Source organism: Furipterus horrens, unplaced genomic scaffold, assembly GCF_987537825.1.
Source record: "Furipterus horrens unplaced genomic scaffold, mFurHor1.1.pri manual_scaffold_17, whole genome shotgun sequence".
Lineage (NCBI taxonomy): Eukaryota > Metazoa > Chordata > Mammalia > Chiroptera > Furipteridae > Furipterus > Furipterus horrens.
Genome location: NW_028327187.1, coordinates 33,456,169 through 33,468,825, shown reverse-complemented (window position 1 = coordinate 33,468,825; position 12,657 = coordinate 33,456,169). Strand labels below are relative to the sequence as shown.

General features: G+C 36.2%; 1 protein-coding gene and 1 non-coding gene across 4 annotated transcripts in view; both read right to left on the bottom strand.

Moving 5' to 3' along the window:
* The window catches only part of TENM1 (teneurin transmembrane protein 1), a 730,204-nt gene that overhangs the window by 670,924 nt on the left and 46,623 nt on the right, over nt 1–12,657 (bottom strand). The window lies entirely within an intron of this gene.
* On the bottom strand, nt 462–594 carry LOC149990797 (small nucleolar RNA SNORA43). The gene has a single exon (XR_016508794.1). It is a non-coding gene; the product is annotated as a small nucleolar RNA SNORA43 (small nucleolar RNA).

Genomic DNA, 12,657 nt, shown 5'->3' with positions numbered 1-12,657 from the left:
GTTACCCATAAAGATTAAATAAAAATAACACAGGAAGTGCCTACAGTGCATCTTGACCCATAGAAAACACCACTCTCTTAGCCTTATTCATCACTCCGTGTCCCTACCCTGCTCTTTATTTTTTGTCCCCAAGAGCAGTTCTCAGTACTCTGAATTACATACAGTATGCCCTGCCTCTTACTAGAAGAAAGTTTCATGAGGGTAGGCAGTAGGTTTATTTTTTTCACTGCTCTACTGTCAGTTCTGAAAGTACTGGCTGGCACACAACAGATGTTCAATAAATATATGCTGAATAGATTAATTAATGATAGTAACAAATGATAATGTCTTGACTCCTTCCCTTTAATGAACAAATGCATGTACATATATATTTATGTCGCCCAAGTTCATAAAGCTAGTTAATACTATACTTGAAACTTAATTACTTATTTACAATTATTTTCTTTTTCTTTTTTCTTTTTGCATGTCCGGCTACAAACCATTCTTAGTGCCCACTGTTCTGGGCACTGAGCGTAGAAATAGCTACTCCCTCTCTGCCCTGACGTCACAGGTGCAGCACGGCAGCCTCGTCTGTGGTGCCAGCAGGTCTACAATTATTTTCATTGCATTATTGAAGTCTGCCAAAATTATGCAATGTCCAACATGGATGTAATTCTCCTTCAGGTTTATAGAGAATGCAAACGTTGAGCGAAAAAGCCTTTCAAAGGCAGTCTATTTCTCATACTTCTAGTACTCTGTTGATTCTTTGAAGCTTTTCGTCCTGACAAAAAGTCTATTCACTAGCTTTATGAATCATAATAACAGCAATTTTACATACATATAGCATATTGTACTTAAAAGTACTGTCAAATGAACACTCATAACTATAAATTTCAGTTGAATCTTATGTCAACCCTGAGAAGTAGATGGGGGCAGGAACTATTTTCCTCATTTTACAAAGATCAAAGACATCCAGTGACACGCAACTTAACTAAAGTCACAGTATGAGTAACTAAAATTCTAGCAATAGACTACAATTTTAAAGTGGTATTTTATATCCACAAGAACTATCTAAGACTTACCTGAAATAGCCACCACTACTATATCCTACAGTCCAGATATTCCTTCCCCTCATCCCTTACATAAAAACTCACCTGTCCTAGGACCTGTTTCCAATCCCAGTTACCACTTACACCTCTACTTAATATTAATTTAACAAACTTTATTGACCAAAGCCCAGTTAGTGATATAAAAATGAATACAACAAGAATCTTTTGTCAAGAACTTCCAGTCATAAATGTAATATTAGTTTTTAGTTTAATTAAAATATGGGTACCTTGTGAGATATTACCTCACACCTGTCAGAATGGCTATGATCAAAAAGACAACAAACAACAAGTGCTGGGGAGGATGTGGAGAAAAGGAGACCCTCGTGCACTGTTAGTGGGAATGTAAATTGGTGCAGCCACTATGGAAAACAGTGTGGAGTTTCCTGAAAAAATTAAAAATAGAACTACCATACAATCCAACAATCTCAATTCTGGGTATTTATCCAAAGAATACAAAAACAGTAATTTAAAGAATATATGCACCCCATCTATATTCATTGCAGCACTGTTTAAAATAGCCAAGATATAGAATCAACCTAGGTGTCTATCAATAGGCCAAGGGATGAAGATATGGTACATATCTACAATGAAATATTACTTGGCCATAAAAAGAATGAAATCTCACCATTTGTGACAACACAGATGGACCTAGAGGGTATTATGCTAAGTGAAATAAGTCAGACAGAGAAAGACACATACCATACAATTCCACTTATATGTGGTATTTAAAAAAAACAATTGCACAAAGAAAACAGAAACAAACTGGTAGATAGAACAAACTGATAGTTGCCATAGGGGAGAGTGGTAGGGGGGATGGGTGAAAAAGGTGAAGAGGATTAGGAAGCACAAACTGCCAATTATAAAATAAGTCATGGGAATATAATATATAGCATACGAAACAGTCATTAATATCATAATAGCTTTGTATGGTGACAGATGGTTACTAGAAATATTGTGGTGATCACTTTTTAAGGTATACAAATGTTGAACCACTATACTATATACCTGAAACTAATATACTATTGTATGTCAACTTAATATATATATATATATATATATATATATATATACACACACATATATATATATATATATAGATGTGTGTATATGAGTCTGTCTGGGAAAAGTCCAGCTATTGTTAATATAACAAGAAAGGTTTGCACAACATTGATGTAACCTGGCAGCAAAGCAGAGTGGACTGAAATGCACATGCATGAACAATGACAACTTCACTGTACTAGTCAGTGGGGGCAGTAGATGCTCTTGAGTGAGCCTGTGTACTTTTTGGCTGTTGCATTCAAAATGACCGAGTGAGTAGAGCAATGAATCTGCATCAAATTTTGCATTAAGTTTGAACATTCCCCCACAGAAACTATTCAGATGATTCAGAAGGCCGCAGCTATGGGCAACGGGCGATTGGCAGCTTCATCATGACAGTGTGCCTGTTCATGCATCACATCTCATGCAGAACTTTTGCAAAACAGCAAATCACCCAGGTGACTCAGCCCCACTACAGTTCAGGCTTGGCATCCTGTGACTTCTGGCTTTTCCCAAATCTAAATCACCTTTGAAAGGGAAGTGATTTTAGACCATCAATGATATTCAGGAAAATACAAAATCGCTGATGGCAATTGGGAGAACTAAGTGAGGCCCCAAGGTGTATACTTTGAAGGGGACTGAGGTGTCATTGTCTTGTGTGCAATGTTTTTTGTATCTTCTTCAATAAATGTCTCTATTTTTCATAGTACATGGATGGATACCTTCTGGATGGAATATATATCTCCTCTACAAAAGGTATTATGCATTAAAGGGTTAGTTAAGTATATCAAAGGGAAAGGTGCTGGTGCTAATCAAATATAGTGCTTCTCAACTCTGAGTAATATTAGAGTCCTACAGCAAGTTTTGAAAAATACCAAACCATGAATTGGTCTAGAGTGGAGTCTGGGCAGTGGACTTTTAGAAAGTTCCCATAGAAATCCTAATGTATAGTCAGAGTTGAGAACCACTGGTCTCAAGGAAAGAAATCATGCTGTAGGTAAAGAATTGAGGAAGGCAAAGGACTAATAAAGCAGACTGGACTTTATTTTTCCTTACAGAGTAATTTTTTAATTAAAATATTTTATTTGTTTATTTTTCAAGAGAGGAGAAAAGAGGGAGCAAGAGAGGGAGAGAAACACCTATGTGAGAGAGAAACATTGGTCAGTTGCCTCTCACATGCCCCCAGTCGGGGACGTGGCCCACAACCCAGGATGTGCCCTGACCCATAATCAAACAGGCGACTTTTTGGTCTATAGGACGATGCCCAACCCATTGAGCTACACCTGTCAGAGTCCCTTATAGTGTAATTTAACTTAACTGTTCTCAATATCAATTATCTTTAAAAGGTTTTCATTGAAAATGTAGCTTTCCCGAGTCTTCATCTTTAATATTTCTAAAGAAAAATATTTCCTTCCCTTAAATCTAGCTATCAGTTTTCCTTTGATGAAGATATAAACCTAACCAAGTTTACACTTACAACGTTTGACAGAGAAATCCCTAAGTGTATGAGTCAAAACTGAAATAACTAATTGTCTCAACGTTTATGTCTTGAGTTCTCTGTATTGTCTCTTTCAATTCTAGGTTGTCTTTAGGTGAAACGGCCCTCATTTGTCCTTCTATTTTCAGCTATATACTATATATTATTTTGATGTGCTTATTTATATATTTTCCTCATAAAATATTGTTCCTCCTAAAAATACTTCTTGTTTTTTACATGTTTTGCTTATTCAATGACAGGAGTTGCCAAGCTATTCCATCAGCATTAGATGGAGAGAATTTGAGGTCACTCTAATAACAAAGAATGGTAATTCCTAAAAAAAAATCTGTAGAGACAACAGTGGGGGAATTGACTGTGGGAGCAGGGGGTGGGCTGTGTGGAGGAAGGCAAAGGGGGAAAATTGGGACAACTGTAATAGAATAACAATAAAAAAGAATAATAATAATAAATGATAAAACACAATAAAATGTTTTTTAAAAATTAGATAAAGAGATTTCCTCCTCTGAGGCAAGGGGATGATCTCTCTAACAATGGAATGTAAGACTTCCTTAAGAATAGGAATGGCCTGCATGACTTCTTTGAAAGGTGAGACTGAAGTCAAAAATGTCCTTGTTCTTTAGTTATGGTGATATTTGTATACCTTTCTCTCCCCTCTCTAGTCTATCTTGTACATATCATTCAATATCATATTCTTCTTAGAATGCTCCCTTAATTACTATGCTATACTCCTATCTTGCAACTGTCAATCATCCTCCATTTCTCAATACATTGAATTCAAACTATTTGACCTAATTGTCCAGGACCTTTGATTATTTGGCCCTCCATAATTTATTTTCTATTGATCTCAATCTTGTCTTCCATGCCAATCAAGCTGATCTCCTTGTTGCTCTATAAATATACCAGGTTTCTTCTTTGCCTTCCTTTGAATTATTCTCAATGTAAATAGATTTCCTTTTTTCATTCTGCCTCTTTAGAGTCTACCTATTTCTTTTGCCATGGGACAAGTTCCAATTCTATCATGAAGGCTTTCCCAATCTATTGTTCTAACTGATCTCTTTTATAAAATACTCACTCCACAACATGGCATTTGATTAAGTGTATATAGCCTTGTCACTATTTTAGCCCTGCTGCTCAATCTAGACTGCAAAGTATTGGGGGAGATTGTATATGCCACTTCTTTTATATCATCCTCATTTCTAGCTTTGTGCTAGGCACATGGTCAAGATATAATAAATACTTGCTGAATGCTAACTGATTTCTGGTATTGTCTAGTTGCCTCTGCCTATATACACCGTCAGTTCTGTCAGCAGAGGCTGTGAAATTTCTGCCAGAGATTATGTCTGCATAAGAACACACCTCTGGCATAAATTGAGATAATGGCCACTAGAGAATTCACCTGTAAGAAAGGGACCTCAGGCACATTACTTGGTGCTCCAGGACGCTCTTAGGCCAGGTTTTCTATTGTCATCATACAGCTAAGGCATGTTCTAATGTGATGATGTGAATCTCTTAAATAATTCACTGTAAACCTCCACCTACTTAGTTTTCTGACATGGCTTTAGCATTCTAATTTCCAATAGGCTATACCTAGAATTATGGACTGAAAACATCTGGAAAAATTAGACATATTCTAGAAGTCAAGAATTTAGCATAGAAAGAAAGACTTTAGCATAGCAAGAAAGAAATACTTTCTTCTCTGTGAAAATTATTTTCAAATGAAAATGTTCTATTTTATAATGCATGAGCAAAATAAGTCCAAGGGTTCACTGAAAAATTCATTCAGAAGGTAAAGAATTTAGTTCCAAGATCTAGAACTGTGAATCCTTATCTTTGAACACAACCTCTCTTTATTTGTATTCTTTTCCTCACCTGTACCATAACCCGATTTCCAGACCCTGCCTTATTCTGTTTCTCTATCTCTCTCTCTGTCTCTCTACCTCTCCACTGCTGTGTCTTTCTTACACACATATCTGCACACACACACACTCACACACACACACACTTCATCCACCTCCCTAGCTAGACCACAACCCACACACTTGACATTACAAGAATGTATTACTTTAAAGCTTATAGTTCATTGTTCACTTATTTTTCTATTCATCTTCTATTCATGATTTCACAAAGTAAAAATTCAAAGATGGTACCAATTATGATTGCTGTTAAAGAACTCTATCAGAGGACAACCTTGTTTTCTGCACTGTGCATTGCCTTACTGAAGTCCCTGAGAACCCTCATGATTAAAGCTCTTGCACTCATATTGTTCACTCCTCCGAGACTAACTGAAGATGCCTACCTCCTTCCAACTGTGATTACACATTCACTTTAAGGCTCCTTTATGTAAATAACTGGTATCCATGTTGCACTTATTCACCTGATGCCTTCAAAATGCATCTACTTTTACCCTTGTGTGTGTGTTGTCTCCCTCAGTTCATCTTAACCTCCAGGTCATTTGGTTCCCCAAGTGTTAGAAGAGTATGCTTGCTTTTTTTGTATCTTATGGAACAACCGTATGGGTCTTCTTGCACTCTGTAGGGGCTCAGTAAATGTTGTTATATTAAGAGCCAAACACATGCCTGAATGTATCCTTTTAAAGCTAACTCTCAAATACTTACAAAATGTCCAAGGGAGTACAACTGAGGAAGAAGGAAGAGTGAGCAGAAGAGCTTATTAAAAATGATCCAAACCTGTGATATAATTTCCTTTGGACTAGATTTTTCCTTAGGCTTAGGACACGTGCTAATTCTCTCAGCTGCTTTAATCATGTAGATATTAAACAATGTGGTGGCATCAAATAGTTCTTTAGAGTTATGAGAGGTGCACGCTATGAATAGAAACGAGCGATGATGAAAGCCAAGCATGTGGTGACTGGCAGTCCCAGCAGCAGGTGTCATGACTGAGGACAGATCCCAAGATCTACTGCAAAATACAAAAATGGAGAAACCCAAACCTCTCACAGAAGAAGGCTTCAAAACTCAATCCAAGTCAGAAGGCTGCAGACTTTCATGCAGGCTTTAGAAAGAAAAACGTTAAGTTTGTCTGAATTGTAAGCAGAATCCATTTGAGGACATGTCATCCCTCCCTTTTTAAAAAATCAATCCAAAACAAAAAAGGAAAAACAAAACAAAACAAAAACAAAAACAAAAAATCAATGATAACAATACGTTTCAACAGAATTTAAGGTCCAATATGGGAGGGTTGACAGCCAGCCTTTTTTTAAAGTAATAGTAGCCAGAAAAGAAGATGATGGGCTATAAGAATTCACCACCTGGAAAAGGGAGTTACCTGGGGAGCGACAGCTGCTATAGGAAAAGTAGAACAAACACACCTGCTGTCAGGCACACCTGTTCTTTTCAGGGAGAGGAACCCTGAGGCTGAAGCAGCAGAAAATGCCCAACAGCACGATGGGATGCCTCTTGTGACCCTTAAATATTGTATCTGATTCCTCTGGAGTTATTTCCTTGGCAGGAATGGGTGCAGAGTAGCCACATAAGATTTCATGCAGTCTTTCAAATTTCAAAGTCTCTCAAGCTGATTCTCTAGCAGATAGAAGGAAATTCCTTAGAGACCTGAACAGAGGATGGAGGCAGACATTTTCTATGGCCTACTCCGGAGAAAGAAGATAAATTATTATGTGCTATATTGAAGGTTTTGGATCTCAGGTGGCACAAAGCCTACTGAGCCTAGTAGGGTTGATGGCGGGGGAGATACTAATCACCATGTCTCCCCCAACCTACTTGTCAAAAGTCCTTTCATCATCACATGAAACATTTTCCCTTTAAGTATAGATGGTCACTTGTGAACATAGCATAATTTCTGGTTGCACAGTTACTACTTAGTCATTCATGCCTGCAAAAGTTGAATCCTGAGCTTCCTCAGTAACCCAGAGAAAACTGCAGGCCCATGAAAATAAATCAGACCAAAAGGCCAAGATAGCTCTGTAACAGATTAGCAATACCAGCTTTATAAACGCTCACAATGCCCTACAGTAAAGCCTGCTGCCAGCAGATAAGCCAAACTAGAGTTCAATATCAGTGGCAGTATTTTGTCCTGCCCTGTTAAAAAAAAATGGTATAGTAAGGAGTGGAACTAATTGAGGCAGTGGAAATAGTGAGACAGAAGGAATTTTAAAAGGAACTGATATACAGCCCAAAAATGAACTAAAGAAGTCCAGTATTTCTGAACACATACTAGGTACTATATGTTGAGTATTTTAAAGAATTCAGGAACCCTCTCTATTATTATAATTAAAAGTATTTGCAGTCCCCACCATTAAGGAATCTACCATTGCATTGGGGACACAAGCTTTACAACCAATGCTTAAGCCAGTAAACTGTCAACTGCAACACTGTGGATATCAGACAGTAAAAGCCACAGGAGTTCACAGAAGGAGGTGAGCAGTATGTGCAGAAGTTGGGAAGGAAGACTTTATGAAAGAGGGGAGACATATCTTGAGGGATGGATATGATCTGTAAATAAATACAAGAAAGAATTCCAGAAAGAATATTTGTAACTAAAACTCAAGGGAACCATGAAAGTCTAAATATGACCTTCAGCATGAGTCACAGTCACTATGTTTACTCCTGAGTATAAGAATCAGTGCAGATATTCATATTACTATGGAAATTAAAGTCCCTAGAGTTTAAAGTGAAATTAATCACCATAATTCATGAAGTTTTTTTTCTAACCTGGAATATAAAATGCAAACAGAAAAATAAATTAGAAAATTTTACTTTAATTAAATTTTAGGCATCTCTGCATACTTAGGTATAAGATCACAATCAGTGCTATTAAATAAAAAAATCCCAGGAGGGGCCTCTGAACGCGTGCTACAATACAGTCACTATACTTGGTGAATTCATGTTCAAATCAATCATTAATTCTATTTTAAAAACCCAAGGAATAATCTTAAGAGCAAATCCTCCAACTCTATAATTCCAACTCTTGATTATCCATGTCTTAGTAGCAGGGAAAATTAACCTCTTGTTTTCACTAAATCCTCCTCCCAGACTTTTAACTTGGGGGGAGGGATACTAACAACTTTGTATTTTACCTTTCTTTCTAGTTGCACACACTCTCATGAAGGTGCTAATATAAGCAGCAAAAAGGACAAGGCCAGCAGGCAAAGGAGAGAAAGGCATACACCATGCACCAACTGAGAAAGCCCTCTTCCACAACCCAAAGTTGTGAGCATTTGACTCAAAAATCAAACAGAACATGCCCATGATTCCAAAGAGGATAAATAAATCTAAAGACTCATGTAGGGTAATTTGAACAATCTTGAGTGATTTCTCAACTTATGGACAATATTAAAGTCAGTATTTCAAAGAATACTTTAAAAGAGAGATTAGATAGCATCTGTTGTGAATTTTTAAAAGATTTTTAGGATTTTTATAATTTGGGTCTAACATTTAAGTCTTTAATCCATTTTGAGTTTATTCTTGTGCGTGGTGTAAGAAGGTGGTCTAGTTTCATTTGTCTGCACATATCTGCAATTTTCCCAACACCATTTATTGAATAAACTATCTTTAGCCCATTCTATGCGCTTGCTTCCTCTGTTGAATATTAATTGACTATAAAGGTGTGGGTTTATTTCTGGGACCTCTGTTCTGTTCCATTGATTTATGTGTCTGTTTTTATGCCAGTACCATGCTGTTTTAATTACTATGACCTTATAGCATAGTTTGATATTAGATAGTGTGATTCCTCTAACTTTGTTCTTCTTTCTCAGGATTGCTGTTGCTATGTGGAGCATTTTGTGGTTTCATATATATTTTGAAATATTTGTCCTAGTTCTGTGACTTATGACACTGGAATCTTGATAGGAATTTTGTTGACTTTATAGATTACTTTGGGTAGCACGGCTATTTTAATGATGTTAATTCTTTCTATCCATGAACATAGTATGAGCTTCCGCTTATTTGTATCTTCTTCAATTTATTTCTTCAACATCTTATAATTTTCTGAGTACAGGTATTTTACAATACATCCTTGGTTAGATTTATTCCTAGGTAGTGTATTCTTTTTGAAGGAACCATGAATTGCATTGTTTTCTTAATTTTATTTTCTGATAGTTAATTATTAACACATCAAAATGCAACTTATTTCTGGATATTAATTTTGTATCCTGCTACTTTGCTGAATTCATTTATCAGTTCCAGTAGTTTCTTTGTGGAATCTTTAGAGTTATCTATGTACAGTATCATGTCATCTGCAAATAAAGACAGTTTTATTTCTTCCTTTTCAATTTGGATGCCTTTTATTTCTGTTTCTTGTCTGATTGCTGTGGCTAGGACTTCTAGCACAATGTTGAACAAGAGAGATGACAGCAGCTTTCCCTGTCTTGCTCATGATCTTAAGGGGAACACTTGTAGTTTTTATCCATTGAGTATGATGCTGGCAGTGGGTTTGTCATATACGGCCTTTATTATGTTGAGGTATGTTCCCTCTATTACCAGTTTGCTTATAGTTTTTATCATAAATGAGTGCCAATTTTATCAAATGCTTTTTTTGCATCTATTGATATGATCAAGTGGTTGTTATTCATTTTGATTATGTGGTGTATCACATTTATTGATTTTCAAATGTACCAACCTTGCATTCCAGAAATAAATCCCACTTGATCACAGTGTATGACCTTTTTGATGTATTGTTGTATTCAGTTTGATAATATTTTGTTGAGGATTTTAGCATCTATGTTCATCAAGGATATTGACCTCTATAGGCAGTAAAATCTCAGACATTTCTCATAGCAATGTTTTATCTGATATATCTCCTCAGGCAAGGAAAACAAAAGAAAAAATGAACAAATGGGACTACATCAAACTAAAAATTCTTGCATAGCAAAGAAAACCATCAGCAAATTACTAAGACACCTAACAGAATGGGAGAACATATTTGTTGATACATCTGATATGGGTTAATACCCAAAATTTATAAAGAACTTATAAAACTCAACACCAAAAAAACAAACAACCCAATTAAAAAACGAGCAAAGAACCTGAATGGACACTTGTCCAAAGAGGACATACAGATGGCCTATGGACATATGAAAAGATGCTCTAGGTCTCTAATCATCAGAGAAGTACATCTTAAAACCTCAATGAGATAATATCTCACACCTGTCAGAATGCCTATCATCAATAAATCAACAAACAACAAGTGCTGGTGAGGATGTGGAAAAAAGGAAACCCTTTTGCACTGTTGGTGGAAATGTGGATTGGTGCAGCCACTATGGAAAGCAGTATGGAGATACCTCAAAAAATTAAAAAAGGATCTGCCTCTTGACCCAGTGATCCCACTTCTGAAAATATATCCAAGAAACCCAAAACACTAATTCAAAAGGATATAAATACCCCTATGTTCATGCAGCATGGTTTACAATCACCAAGATATGGAAGCAACCCAGTGTCCATCAGTAGATGAGTAGATAAAACAACTATGGGACTTTTACACAATGGACTACTACTCGGCCATAAAAAAAAAATTTACCCTTTGTGAGAGTATGAATGGACCTATAGAACATTATGCTAAGTGAAATAAGCCAGTCAGAGAAAGACAAATACCCTATGATTACACTCACATGTGGAATCTAATGGAATGACGGAATTAACAAGGAAGATGGGAACAGACTCATAGATGGAGAGCAGATGACAGCTGGGGGTGGAGACAGTTAGGAGGTGGAGGGATCTAGTAAAAAGGAAAAAGGACTCATGGGCATGGACAATAGTGTGGTAATTTTTGTGGGGTAGGGGGTATAAGGGGGATAAATAGCAATCAAAAAATAAATTATGAAAGTTTTATAACTAAAAATATTTTATTTTATTTTTTTAAGTTTTTTTAAATTTATTATTATTTTTTTTTACTTTTTGGTTTTTCAATTACAGTTGTCCCATTTTTCCCCACAGCTCCCACCCACCCAGCCCACCCCTTCTCCCACAATCATATCCCTCCCCGTTGTCCATGTCCATGAGTCATTTATACACATTCCTTAACTAAACCCTTCCCTTACTTATCCCCTTTCTTTCCCTCCCAACTCCCCCCACTAACTGTTATTAAAAAATATTTTAAAATAAAGATTACAAAGGGTCTTAATTATAAGAGGGAGGGATTGTTATTTTTTATTTTTAAAATAATTAATTAATTAATTAATTAATTATTTTTTTTAAGAAGAAGAATATATGAAAAGGTGAAGCCAGAGAACTTGTATGCACGACCTATGGGCATGGACTTGGGGGGGATTGCTGGAGGAAGGGTGGTGCTGGGCAGAGGGGAGCAAAAGGGAAAAAATTGGAACTAGTGTAACAATATAATTAATGAAATATACTTAAAAAAAGATATTTAAAACCTTTGTCAATGTTCTACAAGTTCAGAATTTGTTAAAATCCTAAAAGTCTTTGTTACATATTTAATATGAGTGAACAATGCATGGAAAACAACTTTACTGCAAAATTAATATTTGGATAAGAAAAGCTTAAGCTACTTAAAATAAGCTTTAAAAACATTTTAAAAATGCATGCATTTATGTTCCCATAATTGGTAATTATTCTTATCTGTTCATTAAAGCAGATTCCAAAAAATCTTTATTTGGTCATTTGGCATACTGACTTCATAATTTTTATATAGCTACATAATACTATGTGTATTATTTTGCCCAATATTTTTCCACATAAATATTTTCACGTCATCTCATATTATTTTATTATAGAAAAGAATACTTTCACATGGCAAACATTTCCAAAAGTATTAAAAAATAGGATAGGGAGTACTAGGGGACTTCCGGCCAAGATGGAGGCGTAGACAGACACACTGCATCTCCCTCCACAACTAAGAAGGACTACAACTACCTCAAAACTAGAAACTACCAGAAGCTCCAGAAAATCAAACTGCATGGAAGTCCAGCAAACAAAGATATAAAGAAGAAATACTCATCCAGGCAGGTAGGAGGGGCGGAGCCATGGTGGAGAGGATGCAGTGTGGTGGCAGTGGCAGCGGTAGCAGTGGTGGGCAGGCAGAAAGTACAGTCACACATTT